Below are 9848 nucleotides of genomic sequence, written 5' to 3'. Positions count from 1 at the left end.
AGGAATGCTGATGCTAAAATGAAGCAGCTCTTTCAGTCATTAAAACAAACATTGCACCTCTGACATATCTGGAAAAGAAACTCAATCCTAATTTCACAATTTTATTGTATACATATCCAAGGAGCATATTTTAATGTATATGAAAATCTCACAATTTTATTTTTTTGTATTTTCTTTTAAACAAAAATGCTCCCTGTAAAAAAATCTTAAGCATTGAAATTATGTCTTTGAGTGGCTCTCTGAATAGATCCATGGCTGCCTCAACAATTATTACTAAAATGATTGTGATCTTAGTAACCCTTTTCTTCCTTCTGACATTCTTTCCCCATGACTAATTATTTTACAGACTATGCTTTAATTGCAGGGTGTAGGAGGTACTTTCTATAACTGCTGAGTATTACAAGGGGACAAGCTCCACAGATCATTAAATTTGCTACCAGGAATAAGTACACTTCTGGGACCCATGACATTTGTCAAAATTAGTCAATGTGTTTGTTCAGTGTAAGAGGCCAACTCCAGGAGATGTTTCCTAATAAATGCTGGCATGGTGAATGCTGTTAATTATTTAACATGAAGAAAGTATGGAGGACATAGGCCTTCTCAGAGAAATGACTTTTTTTTATGAACAGGATACATTAAAAACCTTGAGTGAATTAAATTAGTGTTTTTAAAAAATCCAGGCTGACAATTTTTTTGGTAGCCTGCAAACATTTCTAAAGAGCAGACAAGTTACAAACATCAAAATATTATGCATTTTTCATAGCTTCCGATCAGAGCAGAAAGTAATGTAAGATAAAACTGTTAAAAGATTTGGAAACATCAGTACTCATCTTAAACTAGGCCATCACCATAATGGTACTTTAAAAATTATTTGCTAAGAGATACTGTAATAAGAAACAGGTAAAAAGTAGAGCTCAGAAGCACTTTCATTCCGTGCTAAATATTACAGGGGTGCTATAGTTTTTCAAAGGATGAAACCTGAACAAAAAAGAAGGTATTCACTACTATTAAAGTGATATTGTATTGCAGAGACACATATTAAATGGAAGACCCTGACATCCATGAATTTTAATACATCATTTCATAGTTTACACATAAGACTTAAGGCCATTTCCTGCTCTGATTAAAAACAATGTCAGATTTCCAATTTATTCCACTAGGAGTAAGGTCACATTTTTTCAAAACAGCACAAGTTGCTTTTCTGGCTTGGGGTCCATGTAACATAGTCTGGGTAATGAAAACACAGCAGCGATTTCTGATTAAAATCTACTGTTATTGAAATGTTTGAAGATGCAGCAAGTTTGGGGCAATTCTGTTGACGTAAGTAAAAATACTGATGTTTGTAGACACCTTTGAATATGTAGTACTGCACTTCAGACACATGGTAAAAAGGAATCTTCCTTTGTACTGAGGAAACATGATATTGTAGTGGAATATAGTGCATGCCCTAGATAAATATCTAATATAGTTCACTGAAAATCTCAGGATCCCTTATAAGAAACCATGCTTCTCAGAAATATTTGGGATTATGCCACTATTAGTCTTCTCTACGTCTTTCATCTTGACAGAATGGGAAGACTTGTGTTCCAGTGACCTTTGTGAGCTCTTCAATGGGAGTTTTAACTCTTGTTTGGGCTTCTGTCAGCTGGACTAGTCAAACTTAGAAAACAAGTCCACTAGGTTCACTAGTGGATAAACTTGGTTTACTAGGATTTGGAAGTTGAGAAGTAGTCTAAAAACCTGTCACCTTAAGAAGTCTAATTTGTAGGCGCACAGTAAGGTAATCCTTCTGCCAAACTACATATGAAAGGAAGGGAAATACTAAGTTTTACTGAAAGCCCCTGGGAAGCCAAGACTCTAGGAAGTTCTCCACAAAAAAAACCAACTATGAAATCAGGTTTCTTCAAATTAGAACAATGAGTGCAACAACAAAGATGTGCATGCGCTGAAATAAATGAACTAATGTAATATTGAAATCCTTGCAGTAAATGAATATTGATGGCTAGAAGCTGACAAAAAGCAATTTAAAAATGAAAACAAATCTATAATATATTTGAGGACTGGGGCACAAAATGGTTATTACTCAGAAGGAGCAACATTAATTAATTATTACTTCCAAAGCAGAAAAAAAATGTTCACTGACTAGAAGCCAATTAATAGTTGATTGCTCTGAGCTCTGTTTCAGACATGATGTATGAAAATGACATTTATGCAGTGTTATATGCCAATAGATAATCACAATGATGATCAGTCCAACAGTTGCCCACACACTCTGATTGACAAAGTTCCCATGTATGATATCTGCTTCAGTGTCTCGATTGAATAGCCAACAGGAGAATGAAAGAATTACACAGTCATATTCTTGGCTACCAAAAACAAAATTGTGAATGACTTGTAGAACTGTGTTTGGCATCAGAGTTTATAAATAGTAAAGCACTGGGCATTTGTACATGTGATGCCATTACCATGTACACATGATGAAAATGTCATTTTGTGTGGCTTAATGGTGTCACACTGTACACATGCAAGAGTTTGGGAGTTTTAAATGGGTTTGCATCATTGCAAATTAAACTACATTCCAATGCAGTGGTTTGCAACATTGCAAATTGCAGCAATGTAGATGTCAACTCACACCCTGGCCATGGGAGAGGTGGGCAGGCTCCACAAACAAAGGGTCAGGGCCCTCACTGCTTCTGCCTTTAGCAGACTCCTATGGCTGGCAGGATGCCTGGGGCCACCCATGGATGGGCTGGCTTGCCCCTGGAGCAGCAAGGGGAGGCAGCAGGAGGGTGGTTCAATTTGCTGGCAGCTAGAGAAGGTGGGGGAATGTTTCTTGGGGTTCTGGAAGCCTAGGCAGACTTGGGGAAGTGTTGAACTGCGGGCCTCCAAGCTGGGGCAGCACGCAACCAGCTAGCAGCCCACCCAGGCTTCCAGCATCCTGTACCATCCCCACCACCTCCCTACTGCCAGCAAACCCAGATGCCCTCCTTCCACCTTCCCCCACTGACCCAGGGGCAAGCCAGCCTGTTCCCAGACAGTCTCAAGCATCCTGTCAGCTGCAGGACCCTGCTGAAGGCAGAAGCAGCAAGGTGCCCAATACTTTTTTTTTTTGGAGGAGGAAGAGGAGTCTGCCCGCCTCTCCTGTGGCCAGAGGGTGAGCTGTCATCAGACTGAGTGGTCCCTGAGCTGCGGGGGCTGCAGTCCTTCCCTCCATGGTGGCAGCGCCCCTTGGGGCTGCCTGGGTGGGCTGCTAGCAAGGCCAGGTGCCGCCCCAGCTTGGGATTAGGGAAGAGTTGGATCAGGCCAGGTGCTACCTCCAAGCTGGGGCAGCATCCAGCTCCCTAGCAGCCCACCTGGGGGGGTGCCACCACCATGGAGAGATGGACCAGGCCCCCCCTGCAGGTCGGGGACTGCTCTGCCCACTGGTAGTTCACCCCCTTGCCATAGGCAGGCTCTGGAAAAAAAAAAAAGTATTGGGACACTCATCGTAACATGATGGAAAAATTGAAATGGTGGGTTTCAATTAAAAACCCACCATTTCAGCTTAGGGGATATATAATAAAACCCTGAGGACTAAACCCCTGTCATGTGTACAAGTGCCTATTATTACTATCTTTGTGTGAGAATAAAGTAATTTGGAATTTCCTGTGTGTGGCTAGGAGGAACCAGATGAACTGCCTAGGAAGGAAACCTAGGATCATAGGATTGTAAGAAAATAGGGCTGGACAGGACCCCACAATGTCATCTAGTTCAGCCCCCTGTTCCAGTCTGGCTCATCTTTGAACAAACCATCCTAGCCAGGTGTCTGTGTAACTTATTTTTTAAAGTCTCCAAGGATGGAGATGCCACAACTTTTCTAGGTAGCCTGTTCCAGTGCCTAACCGCTCTCATAGATATTTCCTCCTAATCTTCAACCTAAACTTCCCCGATGCATCCTAAGGACATTGCTTCTAGCCTTGTCCCCTACTGCCATGGAGAAAAGCCCATCTTCAGATATATTTATTTGGTGACTAGGTATTTTTGGACAAGTGCAGCTATAGTGTAGAAATAGTTAAGGAACTCTTTTCTGAAAGAGATTACATTTTAGCCCTCTTTGCCTAGAATTGTAATTAAAGGTATATGATACCATGATGGTATCTGGCTTTTAGTCAAAACCATGACAAATGGTCAAGGAGAAAAGCTGATTTGTCATTGAGGACAATATTGGAAACAAGAATCCTCTGCTTCAGTGTTTCCAAATTGTGGTCTACAGGCCACTCTATCAGACTATTGATAACTCAGATCTGATTGAAATTAATTGAATAAGACATAATTTTAAAAAAAAGCAAGAAAAAATAAGTGTGCAGCTATACACAATAATGCATGATTTTATAAGCTCAAATCATTGTTGGGAAATAAACAGAAAATAAAGTCTTATTTTAGTGATCTCTTCTATGTGCTAACAGTCCATTTTTCATAACAATAGTATTCTATATTTAAGTTATCAGATAAGAAGTGTTAGGATGGTGCCATATATATCTTACAAAACATTTTGTATCCCAGTTGTAAAATTAATGCAGTCTTATAATACGATAACTAGTTGTATAGAATAATGGTTTTAAATATATATAAATGCCTTCCTTGACTTACAATGACCCTCCTGGATGTTATATATTATTATACATTAATATTAAACTTCAATTCATCATCTTTTGCTAATATACTTATCTCTTATAACAATTTTATAACTTTTGGCTACTTCTAGGAAAAGACAGATATGTTTTATAAAAGGGAAAATATGTGTTGACATGAATTACTTTAGCAGCTGGCTAGATGGTGCTAAAATGTGTGTGTGTGGCTGCATCAATGTGGCTGTATAGGTCTTGTTGGTTACAAATTTGTGAGGGGAAAAACATAAGTTAATGCTGTTGTTCTGTCCTAGTGACAGCAGCCCAGTTTACATATACCATACACCTTAGGATGGTGCACAAAGTTCCATTAAAAAAAATCCACTTCTGTGTTAGATATAATATTTATATATAATATTCTTCCAGTAATTCAGTCACTACTAGACTTAGGTGAAAATTATTAACAAAAAATAAATACACCAAAAAGTGTTTTCTTTCAGTATTTTCAAGATTAAACACTGTAACTTTTTGTTTCAGAAGAACATTTTCATTTAAAATTTTGACTTAATTTATTTAGTTCAATTGGAATGTTTCTGGGTAACATGCATATATATTCACCAAAAAAGACTGGGAAATGTCTGCATCAGGTCAAGCCACATGGATTTTGTGTTTTAATGTTTGGTTTGGTTTGCCCGCTGAACCAAAAAGTCTATTATGTGCATGATCCTAAGAATTCATCATCTGCAATCCTTTGCAGTTGAGGGTGATTGTCTTCCATGATTGCCTTATCAGTGGGTCCAAAGATAGCTGACAATCATAGAATCATGGAATAGAAGGACCAGAAGGGACCTGTAAGATCATCAAGTCCGGTCCCCTGCCATGGGCAGGAGGTAATTGGGTTGAAACGAACCCCACAAGGTGCTTGTCCAGCCTCCTCTTGAACACCTCCAGGGATGGTGGCTGCACCACCTCTGCTAGGAGTGTGTTCCAGATTATAGTTACCCTTACAGAAAATAAATATTTCCTTATGTCTAGCCTAAATTTTTCCTCAACAAGCTTGTGCCTATTGGCCCTCATCCTCCTGAGGTGTGCCTTTCTGAAGAGTTGCTCCCCTAGATCTTGGTGTTCTCCCTTGAGAGCTATCAAGTCACCTCTCAGTCTTCTCTTACTCAGACTGAACAGGCCCAGTTCCTGGAGTCTCTCCTCATAAGGCCTTTCCCAAAGGCCCTTGAACATGCAGGTGGCCCTTCTCTGTACTCTTTCAAGCTTATCCACATCCTTCTTGAAGTGTGGTGCCCAGAACTGGACACAGTACTCCAGCTGTGGCCTCACCAATGCTGAATAGAGAGAGAGGAGCACCGCTCTGGATCTATTGGCAACACATCAGTTGATGCACTCCAGAGTTGTATTTGCCCTGTTGGCAAATTCATCACACTAATGACTCATATTCATCCTTTGGTCAATTGTCACCCCCAGGTCCCTTTCAGATGCAAAGCCAGCCAATGGGCCACCACCCATCATACAGTTATGGTGAAGGTTATTCCTACCTAGATAAAGGACCCGGCACTTACCCCTGTTGAACTTCATCTGATCATCTGATTATGTTCTGCCAATAGGACCAGCCTGTCAAGATCATCCTGGATACTGGCCCTGCCCTCAGATGCACCCACATTTTCCCACAGCTTGGTGTAATCTGCAAACGTAATCATTGTGCTTTCTTCTCCCTTATCCAGGTCATTGATAAAGATGTTAAAGAGTATGGACCCAAGCACTGATCCTTGGGGGTAGAGACAGCCACCCCATCAGTTACTGGGATTGGCAGCTGAGCCAGTTGCCAACCTATCTCACTGTAGCCTGGTCTAGACCAGTACCCTCCAGCTTAATTGAGAGAATCTCATGGGAAACAGTATCAAAGACCATCCATATTCAGTAGGGGACCCAAAGTTGAGCTTGATTTTTTCTTGCTCCCTATGTACATATAGAAGGACTTTTCATTGTTTTTTTATTTTAGTTGCCAGCTTTATCTCCATGCATGCCTTGGCTTTCCTTTTCTCATACCTGCAGGCCCGTGTCATACGAGTGTACTCTTCTCTGGATGCTGAACCATTTTTTCATTGCTTGTACACTTCTTTTTTTCTTTTTAGAAGTTTCCTGATGTCCTTGTTGAGCCAGGAGGGTCTCTTGGCTCCTTTCCCTCCTTTCAACCATGTGGGGATAACCTCATTTTGAGCACTGAGAATTGCCTCCTTAAGGAAGTGCCACTGTTCCTGAACTGCAAAGTCATCCAGGCACTGGCTGGGAAGGGCCTTTCCAAGTAGACTCCTGAGTTTACCAAAGTCTGCCTTTCTGAAGTCAAGGACTTCTGTTCTGCTGGTAGAATTCCCAGTCTTATGGTGGATGGTGAATCTAATCAACTCACGATCACTGCCACCCAGAGTACCTCCAATCTTCAGGTCATGTCTTCCCTTTTGGTCAGTGCCAAGGTCAGAGTGACCTTATCCCCAGTCAGCCCCTCCACAGCCTGTGACAAGAACAGGTTGTCTAAAGTTGCCAAGAAGTTGGTTGACCTGCTGGAGCTGGCTGAATGGTCTTCCCAACAGATGTCAGGGTGGTTGAAGTCAAATATGACAGTCAAGTCCTTAGTGCTGACTGCAGTGGTCAGTTCCCTGTAGAATGCCTGGTCTCTCTCCTCTTCTTGGTAGGGAGGCCTGTAGTAGACTCCCACTATCAGGTCCCCTTCTCCCAATCCCCCTTGTATCTTGACCAAGAGGGTCTCAAGGGACTTCCCTGTGCAATAAAACATGACTTGCAGGGAGGGGTACTTCTCCTTCACACAGAGGGCCACCCCTCCACCCTTTTCCTAACCCGCTCCTTCTTGTACAGCCTATAGCCCTCAGTATTCACTGCCCAAACATATGTATCATTCCACAATGGCCAATCCAGGATAGACAGGTTCTATTGAAATTTGGGCACATGGTTCCATGTAGGGAGGGTGGCTCTAAATTCTTGGTTCAGACTGCAGCACATTTCTGTCACTCCCACTTTTCTGTCTCCTGTTGACATCATGATGTTTCAAAGTACTGAGATCCTTACAGAAGGCTCTTCCTCTATTGAGGCAGTCCTGGGTGATAGTCTCCCATGAGTTTATGTCAATGTTGCATTTTTTCAAGTTGGCCTTTGGGACATCCTTGAAGTGCTTTCTCTGCCTTCCTCTTGAGTGCATTACCTGACTGATCTGGGAAAATAAAATTTGTTTCTGTAGGAGTAGGACATCCAGTTGACATGGGTAGCCCAGCAAAGTTGATGTTGGATGATCATTGCCTCAATTCTCATGGTGTTTGCTTGCACCCTAACTTTGGTGTGTCTATCTTCCCACTGCATTCAAAGGATCTTCTGCGGGCAGCATTGATAGTACTTCTCCAGCAACTTGAGCTATCCCCCAGACATTGTCTACATCTCAGCTCCATATGGTAAGGTGGGGATCACACCTGCTTAATAAACCATGAGCTTGGCTTCAAATCTAATGTCATGATCTTGAAAAACTCTTACAGGATATTTTTATGTGATCTGGGTCCATCTTTATAGTGCTAGCTGAGATATTTTAATAGACCACACTGAAACATAAGTTATGGTTATATTGGAGATCTTTCCTCAGGAGAATATATTAAAAAGTTATATAAAGCACATTAAAGTCAAATAATATTATATACTGTGTTTCATGTAGGTAAAGTAATAGCATCATATTATAGATAGGAACACAAGGAAAAGAAAATCTGCCTAAGTGAGTAATTAACATATTCTCTTTAAAAATATGAGAACTTTTTTTCAAAGTAGCTAATTGTTACTGGTATATGATGTCACATTAAAAAGTGCTTGAAATTAGAAAAGGCTGAAAACTAATTTGTCTTGTGGCCAATAAATGCTAATAATGACGACATAGTTGTCTGAGTAGGTTTGGGGAGTAAACATTAATCAGGTTTTTAATTAGGAAAACACAAGGCTGGCTATAATTCCATGGAGACAACAAGCTGTAACAAATTTCCTTGTAGGTCAGATTCAATTAACTTATAACCAGAGGAGCATGAAGCCATAGTTTGAATTAGGTAGACCAAAGTCTACCCAAGTTTGCTTCATAAAATCACCAGGTTACACTGCTTGTTACATATGTTATTATTCTTACATCTGTACTCTCACAGTTTTTTAAACCAAATAGTTATTTAAGTGGGACCTGAATATTCTCATATCTGAGTACCTCAAACAATAATAGAATTATCATCCTAGGACCTTTGTGGTACAGGAAAGAATGCATCTGCATGAAGGCAACCCTAAGAGGTTATATTCTAAATTAGTGGTCCTTAAACTTCCAGCACTGTGAGCTGGTTAAGTGCCACAAATCCAGTCTCTGGGGTGTATTTCATATGCATGGCTAGTCTGTGGGCCTGATCCAGCATGGTGGTGATGTGTGGGGGGCCATCCAGTATACCTGGCTAGCTCCAGATGCCAGATCTAGCTCCATGCACCAGCATGACCCCCTGTGCAGACCAAGCCTGCTCAGTGACCCGACTCTGAACAGTGGTTCTGGTCATGCATTGGGATGACCTACCACACTGAGCATGTCATCTGGCTCACAAGACTCCCACAGCTCCAGAAATTTGACATCAGGGAAACTGAAATTAACACTGCCACCATTCCCTCCTAATTTTTTGACCAGGATGACAAGACTGGATCTGGCCTGCAGACAGGAGATTGAGCACCACTGATCCAAATAATCAGTAGAACAAATGGCCCAGAGAAAATTTTGAAGTGAATCTAGAAAATGTATTAGTATGAAACTGCACTGGTTTTGTTTGTCTCTCTCGGTGTGTATATATAGGTCTCATTATCACTGAATCTGAGGACCACTTAGACTTGGCCCAGCTACAATAGAAAATTTGAAGTTGTTTGATATCTATTTTGATACACCTGGACCTTGACCATACACACTTGAAGGCCTCTTCTGGCCTCACAAAGTACCTACTGAAATCAGTGGAAACCTTAAGTTAGAGTTGTTTTCCTAACCTTGCTAAGGTCAGTACACAACCCACAAGACTATCATGATACATATGTAGGATAAAAAAATATTACCATATTTCCTTGCATGCACCACACACTTTTTTGCCTCTAAAAGACAACTGCTACAGTGTGCATTATATCATATGTGAGAAATATAGTAAGAGCAGTTTCTGCCAGTTTCTAGACAAA

This window comes from Alligator sinensis, unplaced genomic scaffold, assembly GCF_000455745.1.
Source record: "Alligator sinensis unplaced genomic scaffold, ASM45574v1 scaffold104_1, whole genome shotgun sequence".
NCBI lineage: Eukaryota > Metazoa > Chordata > Crocodylia > Alligatoridae > Alligator > Alligator sinensis.
The sequence above is the reverse complement of the archived record's forward strand: the minus strand, read 5'-3'. Positions refer to the sequence as shown.